This window comes from Hyaena hyaena, unplaced genomic scaffold (genome assembly GCF_003009895.1).
Source record: "Hyaena hyaena isolate Hyena2069 unplaced genomic scaffold, ASM300989v1 scaffold_135, whole genome shotgun sequence".
NCBI classification, from domain to species: domain Eukaryota; kingdom Metazoa; phylum Chordata; class Mammalia; order Carnivora; family Hyaenidae; genus Hyaena; species Hyaena hyaena.
The window spans coordinates 914,567-922,262 of NW_024080767.1; the positions used below are offsets into that span (position 1 = coordinate 914,567).

General features: G+C 44.6%; 1 protein-coding gene and 1 pseudogene across 1 annotated transcript in view; one reads left to right on the forward strand and one right to left on the reverse strand.

The window, feature by feature from the left end:
* The window catches only part of TPST1 (tyrosylprotein sulfotransferase 1), a 157,167-nt gene extending 154,698 nt beyond the window's left edge, over nucleotides 1-2,469 (forward strand). The window contains exon 6 of the mRNA XM_039238111.1: nucleotides 2,165-2,469. The gene's annotated coding sequence lies outside the window, so the exon portion shown is untranslated. The remainder of the gene's footprint in view (nucleotides 1-2,164) is intronic.
* A 399-nt stretch (nucleotides 2,470-2,868) lies between these two features.
* LOC120235651 lies at nucleotides 2,869-4,495 on the reverse strand (annotated as a pseudogene).
* Nucleotides 4,496-7,696: the final 3,201 nt, after the last annotated feature.

The window sequence follows — 7,696 nt, forward strand, 5'->3', positions numbered from 1 at the left end:
CAGGCTCAGCCATGTGGTGCCCCCCAGACAAGGCCCCTCAGCCAGTGCCACAGCAGTGACCTGGCACCTCAGCCCAAGCCTGACCTGAACATCCTTCTTTCCAGGCCACTCCCCTCAGGCCTGTCCCCTTCCGTTGAAGTGAATACTGCTACCACACCCACCAATGCTTTGCTCAGCAGCAGGCCTTCAGACACTCCTTTGTTCAAAAACCTTCTTTGAATCTCTTATGCCTAACACATTACATCTAAGCTCTTCTGCCTCCACTGCGTGGCCTCACTACTTTCTTGTGGATAGTTCGCCTCCTGCCTTTCTCTGTCTCCTTACACTCCTTCACTTTCTGCTTCTTCCGGATGCCTGGAAACCCTCTCCCCTCTCCCTGGAAAATCCCAGCCTCATTAAGGGCTCAGCTGTCTTCAGTGCCATTTCTCGTTACTCAACTGCTCCAACCTCCAAATAGTAATAAAGTCAGCCTCGGCTTAACATAATTTTTTTCTTTTTTTTTTTTTTTTTGCTTATTTCCTGTCTTATGTCATTACCTTTGTAGGGAGGGGGTCACATACTCCTCTAGAGCCTATCAAAGTGGGAGAGGAGGACATTTTTAAACTATAACCCAACCTGATTCCAGTACTTGCCCCAAAGGGGACATTATTCACGATTTTTATTCCCCACACCGGCCCTCCCCTGGAAACCCCCCTGTTACACGTGGGAGTATGTTGGAACAGGGCGAGGGCAGAGAACCCACTGCACAAAATAGCTGACTCGGGAAAGAGGCAAGCCCGGCACACTGGCCTGAAGAAACAGATGCTGTGCTTTTTCCATCCCTGTGGATGTTCCTTCTTTCACAAAGCTTGCTTTCTTTCTGGCCCGAGCACATTTCTTTTGAGCCCTATGAAGAAAAGCATTTCTGTTTCATAAGACCTCTATGAAGATGACTGTGAAATGTGATTTGGTGAAATCGAATGGAACTCCTGTTGAGCAAATGAAAGCTGGCTGGAGTAAAATTTGAAAAGAGATAACAGTAAAGGACCAGGTAGACATGTGGCCTATGACTGTCAGAGAGCTTCCTGGAGGCAGCATAGCCATTGGCCACAGACAGCAAGTGAACCTGGAGAGCCAGAGAGAGGCTGGTGTCCTCGGTGGCCACAGGAGGAGCTTGGAGAGAGCATCGGCCATGAAGAATCATAGAATTTAAAGAAGAGGGTGAAGAAAACCTTAGTAATCACTTAAATAATCAGTCTAGTAATACTAAGAGGTTGGCGTGGTCCAGGCCCAATGCTAACCATTTCACATGTTTAAACTCCTTTAATTTTCATAATTACCATCTGAGGATAGGTACTATCACTACCTACATTTTACAAACATTAGCTCAGGGGGATGTGGGTGTGGGGTGAAAGTACCTAGTACAGCCAGTGACAGGATACAAACATAGCCAACCTGGCTCCAGAGTCCACACCCCAACCACTACTATGCATCTCAGTAATCATCTTTATACTAGAATAGAAACTTGCCATTAGCATTGAGCTGCAACTGTTCAAGGACCTCCCTTGTACTTAGTAATTTGCTAGGTATAATTGGGTAGTGTGCCAGGAATTATAGGCAGATTACTGCCCTTGGGAATTTATGGTCTTGGTAAAAAGCAAGAAAAATGCAAATAAAGCAATTATTTCAGGTTCTAACAAAATGTATACAGTATGGCCTACCAAAACCTGGCTAGTAGATGATAGATAAATATTGGTCTAGGAAAAACACCACTCAGTGTTACCCCCAAATTTGTATTTCTAAAGGAACTATAGATCCTGGGGCTGTCTGGGCTTTTCTCTGGCAAGGTCAGTATTTTCAGCACTGAGTTCCCTTTCCTGCTTATTTGTCAGAACACTGCAGTCTTCTGCAGGGACTTTAAGTCTTTGTGTAAAGCAGAGCACTCCTTCCTTAATTATTCTGAATTGGGCAAAAGAGGTAATTTTATTCATTTTGGGTTTAAATCCTAACAAAGCAGTTCATTGTTTGAATATTGGGTGGGTATCTGAGAGAGAGAAAGTAGTTTTGTTAGAGATAAAAATAAATGACTTTGATTCTTCCTTTGGGGTTTATTATTTCCAAAGATCCAAAACTGAATCATTTTCACAATAAAACCACTCACTATTTTTGTTCTTCCATATTGTAGAAATGGCTTTAAGGCCTTACCCTGAGAAAGCCTAACATGCCCTCTATTGGCCAAACATGGAATGACTGCTGAACTTTCAAAAAAGTTTTCAAGTTAAAAAGACCAAGGAAAATGTATGCCATGCATGTGTGCAAAGCTTTCTCTACAAAACTGTTCACTGCAACGTAGTTTGTGAAAACAAAAAAGTTGAAGCAATCTAGCAAGAGGGGATATGGGTTAAATGAATTACTGAACAAATGTTCAGTGTTCTCAGTGTTCTTTCTTGGTGGTGCAATTGTGGGGACTCTTGTTTTCTTAACTCTCTTCTAAACATGCTACAATCAATATGGATTATTTTTGTAAAATAAAAACAATAATGAATTATTTATTACTATGTTCTTAGATATCATTAGCTTTTTTTTATTTAAAAAAGCTTTTTTAATATCTTTATTTCTGAGAGAGAGAGACACAGCGTGAGCAGGGGAGGGTCAGAGAGAGAGGGAGATACAGAATCTGAAACAGGCTCCAGGCTCTGATGCAGGGCTCAGAACCCATGAACCATGAGATCATGACCTGAGCCAAAGTCGGACACTCAACTGACTGAGCCACCCAGGCGCCCCCATTAGCTTCTTATAAAAGAGATATGGAGATCATTTACAGGAAAGATGTCAGAATTTCAGTGGAATGAGCAGCTTTGTGTGATGCCATGTCACTGGTGATTTATTTCAGTCTATATACTTTTCAGGAAGGTCACCGTCTCTAAATCAGAAATCATCCTTGTGGTCCAGAACTACTTCCATATTCTGGGAGAAGAACTTTATCTCCAAGTTTCAAGCTAACTGGTTGAATCTGTCCACCCTTCCCTTTAGAGCCTATCCAACAGCCACTACTGTTGCCTGTGGTATCGTTCCTTGAGATTTTTCTGGAAGCATAATGTCTCCTTTTGGTTACAGTTTTGGCTGCATTCCTTGCAACTAAAACTCAAAGAGGGGAAGAAACTTTCTAAGTGCCTGTCCTGTGGTGACTCTGGCTGCCGCAGATCCCACTCTGCTCTCGTGCCACTGCCATCATAAGGGGACCCCAAAAAACACTGTTTTTAAAAAGAAATCAAGAGATAGAACTCCATAACCCTACAGATAAAAAAAACAAAACTGGAGTCTCGAGTAGTGCGATGACTTACCCAAAGCTACACATCTAGTTAAACTTCACATTGATTTTCAGTTTCTTTTCTAGTAAGTCTCATTATTTATCCAATTCTTCTCATGAAAAGTTAGTAATCTTAATACTCTGAACACTTGGCTATCGACTGTTCTTCACAAATGAACCTCTGAGAGTTGAAGCAGAAATGAAGCAGAAGTGAGCTTTTAGGACACACAGATGGAGCACATTTGAGAAGATCACAGTGTAACTAGGATGGATTTATTTCTTTTATATGGGGTTTGGCAAACTACAGCCAGTGAGCCAAATCTGGCTACTTCTACCATATATGTCTTATCTGTGGCTGTTTGTACAGCTGCAGGTAGAGTAGAGACAGACTATATGACCTATTAAGCTGAAAATATTTCCTACCTGTCCCTTTACAGGGCAAGTATGCAAGCCCCTGCTCTACAGATTATTTCAATCCTATCCTGCCTCAGGATATTTAAATATTTCACTACACCTTAATGCCTCTAGCCAACCAAAAGGACTGTCAGCTGGCAATTCCAAACAAATGTCAGAATAATTATCAGAGCTAAAAAGTCCCCAAATGGCAAGTTATACTCTTTTTCTGCCTCAGAGAAACAGGCCCTTCCCAGCGTCAAATCCCACAACGTCTCTGAGTGGGTGGGGATGCCTAGGAAGACAAAGACTGTGGAATGGTGGTGGAAAGGCCCCAAGAGAAGGGCACATTTGGAAACAGGGTGCATTTTCTCAGGGCGCAGGGGATTATATTTCCAGCCAAATTCCTTTTCCATTTGGTGGAATCATGTTGAGGTAGCATATTAAAGCTGAGAAGTGCTTAAGCCTAAAATGATAGACCAATGAAAATGCCACACAGGGGTACCTGGTGGCTCAGTCGATTAAGCATTCCGACTCTGGTTTCAGCTCAGGTCATGATCTCAGGCTTCATGAGATCAAGCTCCAATTCGGGCTCTGCCCTGACTGTGGATTCTGTCTCCCTCTCTCTCTGTGCCCCTCCCAACTGTCCCCCCACCTCAAAATAAATGAGCATGAAAAGAAAAAAAAAAAAAGACAATGCCACACAAACTAGGCATGAGGTGGGAGAGAGAATTCGGAATGTGGCTCCAAAATACTCACCCATCCATGGGATTTGACCACAGTGCTCCCAGAGGTGCCTGGAACCAGCCTCATTTAGAGACATAAGGGGTGACAAGTAATATGCAATAGTAGGTAGGACAACGCTGGGCCCTCAAACCACATTCATAAAACACCATGGAATTCTAGATGTTATTATTGTGTGTTTCACATGTTATTTTTTTATAATTAAGTAATGAGTGAAAATATAAGATAAAATTCATCAAAAGCCTACATGTAAAGAGCTTGGGGTGAGAGCATTTCAGGGCCCATGTCCTCTTGCAGTGAAGATGTCCATGGTTACCAGTATGCACCCCAAACCAAAGAGCATTCCCTTAATGTTCATTCTGGATAAGACTCCTAGGCCTTCTCACAACATGAGGGGAGCTCCTTCCCACTAGTCAAGAGTGATGGCATTCTGGAATTCCCCACCTCTTTGATATTAATAATGGCAATTCATGCCCCTGTATACTACTAATGCCAATAAAATACAAGAGGAAAAAATATGTGGAGAGGTAATAATTTGAATGTGATCATAGCTCAGATTCCTTTCAGTACTAAGTTCCTACTGTGCGCCATGCATTCTACTGGACTTGGCCGATATTACAGGGAGCAGTAAGACAACAAAATGGACGCCCCCATCCTGCTTTTTGACATCAGGAAGGTAGATACCAGGAAGTCTGCTACAGCCACAGCAAAAAGGAAAAGTTTTAAACGCTTCCACATTCAAGCATGCCTCCCGAAAGAGCAAGAATCATGGCCTCCGACCCAGTGTTCACTTTTCCCCCTCCAAGCCTCAAGTGCTGTGATCTGCTTGGCTAAAGTTAGGTCATTCGTGGAATCCAGGATATAAGGTACTCTGGGGAAAGTAGCTTTTAGATTTTAAGCTTCTAGCATTCAGTGAGTCACACTTAAGAGGGATCAGAAAAGAGGTGGAGACAATCTGAACATCAGCCACATTTACCAAGCGGATGAGAGGAAGAGAAGTCCAGGCTAAGAAATGGCAGGGGTTCATGAATGGGGTGCATCAGAGGCTTGGGGAGAGCTGAGCTGGGTTGAGAGCAAGTGGTCCATTAGCAAAGCTTTTGTGCCTTGGGAAGCTGTTGGCAAACAACCTCCTTCTCAAGGCCAGGAGAGCAAGGGAAGGCCAACTGTCCAACTTCATCCTCTCGGTCATGATGTTTCTCCCTTTGTGCCAGTGGATAAGAAACAGGAGTTGTGGGGCATCTGGGAGGCTCAGTTTGTTGAATGTCCAACTCTTGGTTTCAGCTCAGGTCATGATCTCATAGTTCATAGGTTCAAGCCCCACATCAACTCTGCGCTGACAGCTGCAGAGCCTGCTTGGGATTCTCCCTCTCTCTCTCTCTCTCTCTCTCTCCCCCTCTCTCTCCCCCCCAACCCCCTCCCTGTCCCTCCTCTGCTCACTCTCTCTCTCTCTCTCGAAATAAATAAACATTTTTAAAAAATAAGGAGTAGAGAGAATTGGGGGAAATAAGGAAGGATGGAAACACTTGGTGGGAAGATGCTAAGTTAGGTCTTGAACATGGTAAATTTGAGGCACCCTTAGGGACATCCAGATATTGCATTTCATGAGCAGGGAGCTAAGTATTGTCTATAATTGTTTACATGTCTAAAATATTTAAACCAAAATTAAAGCTAAAAAGGTAATGTGGAAAAGAAGATGGATCCTTTTGTTTCTGTTTTCATTTCCTTTCTGGTTGTTAAATTATGTGCCCAGTAAATTAGAATCAGGAGAGAAAATTCAGTAGCTGAATCAGTACCCTGGAGACTTGCCAGCATTTAGAAGTTCTTTTCATTAGGGAGACATGGAGAATAGAATCCACTGACTAATCTCAGGATCGCAGGCCTGTTTGCTTGGTTTACTCTTGGAGAAGTGAAACCAGAGCCCGTGTTCTGAGAGCAGCCCTCACCTCTGCATGAGTATGTACCGCTCCTCCCATCCTTCTCTCAAAGGCTCACTGGCCCTTCCCTGCAGCCTTCATGAGAGCTGTTGGGCGGAGGTAGCTGCTGCCAGCAAACTGCCCTGCTTTCCCAGAACGCCTGTTCCAATCCCTTCCTACCCATTCAGCAAGTCCTCATTCCAGGCTGCTGACCTTCTATCTCCCCCCTCCCTCCACTGTGTAAACAGAAATGGCTGTGAAACTGTATTCCTAAAGGAAGGCCTCGGCAGAAATGGGAAATGAAGACTCCAACACGTTCAGAATGCAATGTAAAACTGGTTACACATGGCTTTCCCTCCCTCCTGAGCCTCTGGGGCCCCCTTCTCGTTTTCTTTCTACAGCCTTTCCTCAGGGAGTTGGAATAACTATCTCCCCGATAGCCCTTAGTTCCGTGGTTTTCTCCCATGGATTCCTAGGGGGGAGGAGAGGCCGTCTGGGAGGGTGGAGAAATGGAAGGAAGCTGGTCCTGGTAACTCCGTGTGGAGTGAATCAGCCCAGGATCTGCTCGGACTTCTTGTTGGGTAAGATGATAAAACCCTCATGTAAGCCAATTTTGGTTGCAGTTTCTGTTACAGCTGAAAACATCCTAATTGGCATAGGACAGAAGAGGAAATTTTGTTACACGTGTGTGTATGTGTGTGTGTGTGTGTGTGTGTGTGTGTGTGGTTGAGAAGGGCTAGAGCACTCGTGATAGATAAGAGAAAGCCTCAAGGGACCCCCTCTTTAGGGCCGTGCGACTCCTAGTGTGGTCCATGCACCTGCGGCATCAGGATAACCTGGGAGTTTGTTAGGAGTGGGCATGTTAAGGGCTTCACTCCGCACAGACCAAGTCAGGTTCCCTGGAGGCAGGCCTGGGAATCTGTATATTAACAAGGTTCCCCCCCTCCAGTGATTTTGATGCAACTGAAGGGAGAAAACCCTTCTCCACCTGGGAGTGTGTGACTGGTCCGACAGAGGAGGTGCTGGGCCTCTAGCTCACTGCCGACCTCTCTGAAGCCGTTCCAGTCTTCTAGGTCTCAATTTACTTTTCGGTCACAACTGTGGGATGAGATAAGGAACTGGGTATAAAAATGGTTTGAAACTGCTCAGAGCGTGATGCCTAGGAGTGTCCCCGAGCTGACCCAGCCGCTCCTGGGGGACACAGCATCTGAGGCTGCAGACAGTATGTCAGCTGCTTTGGGTAGGGCCTGCCTCCACCCGCGGCGGAACTGCCACGTAGAGGATGGACCGTCACTGTCATTTTTACCTGAACTCAGTTGCTCTTATTTTGAGGTTTCTTGTTTTTTTCAGATTCCTG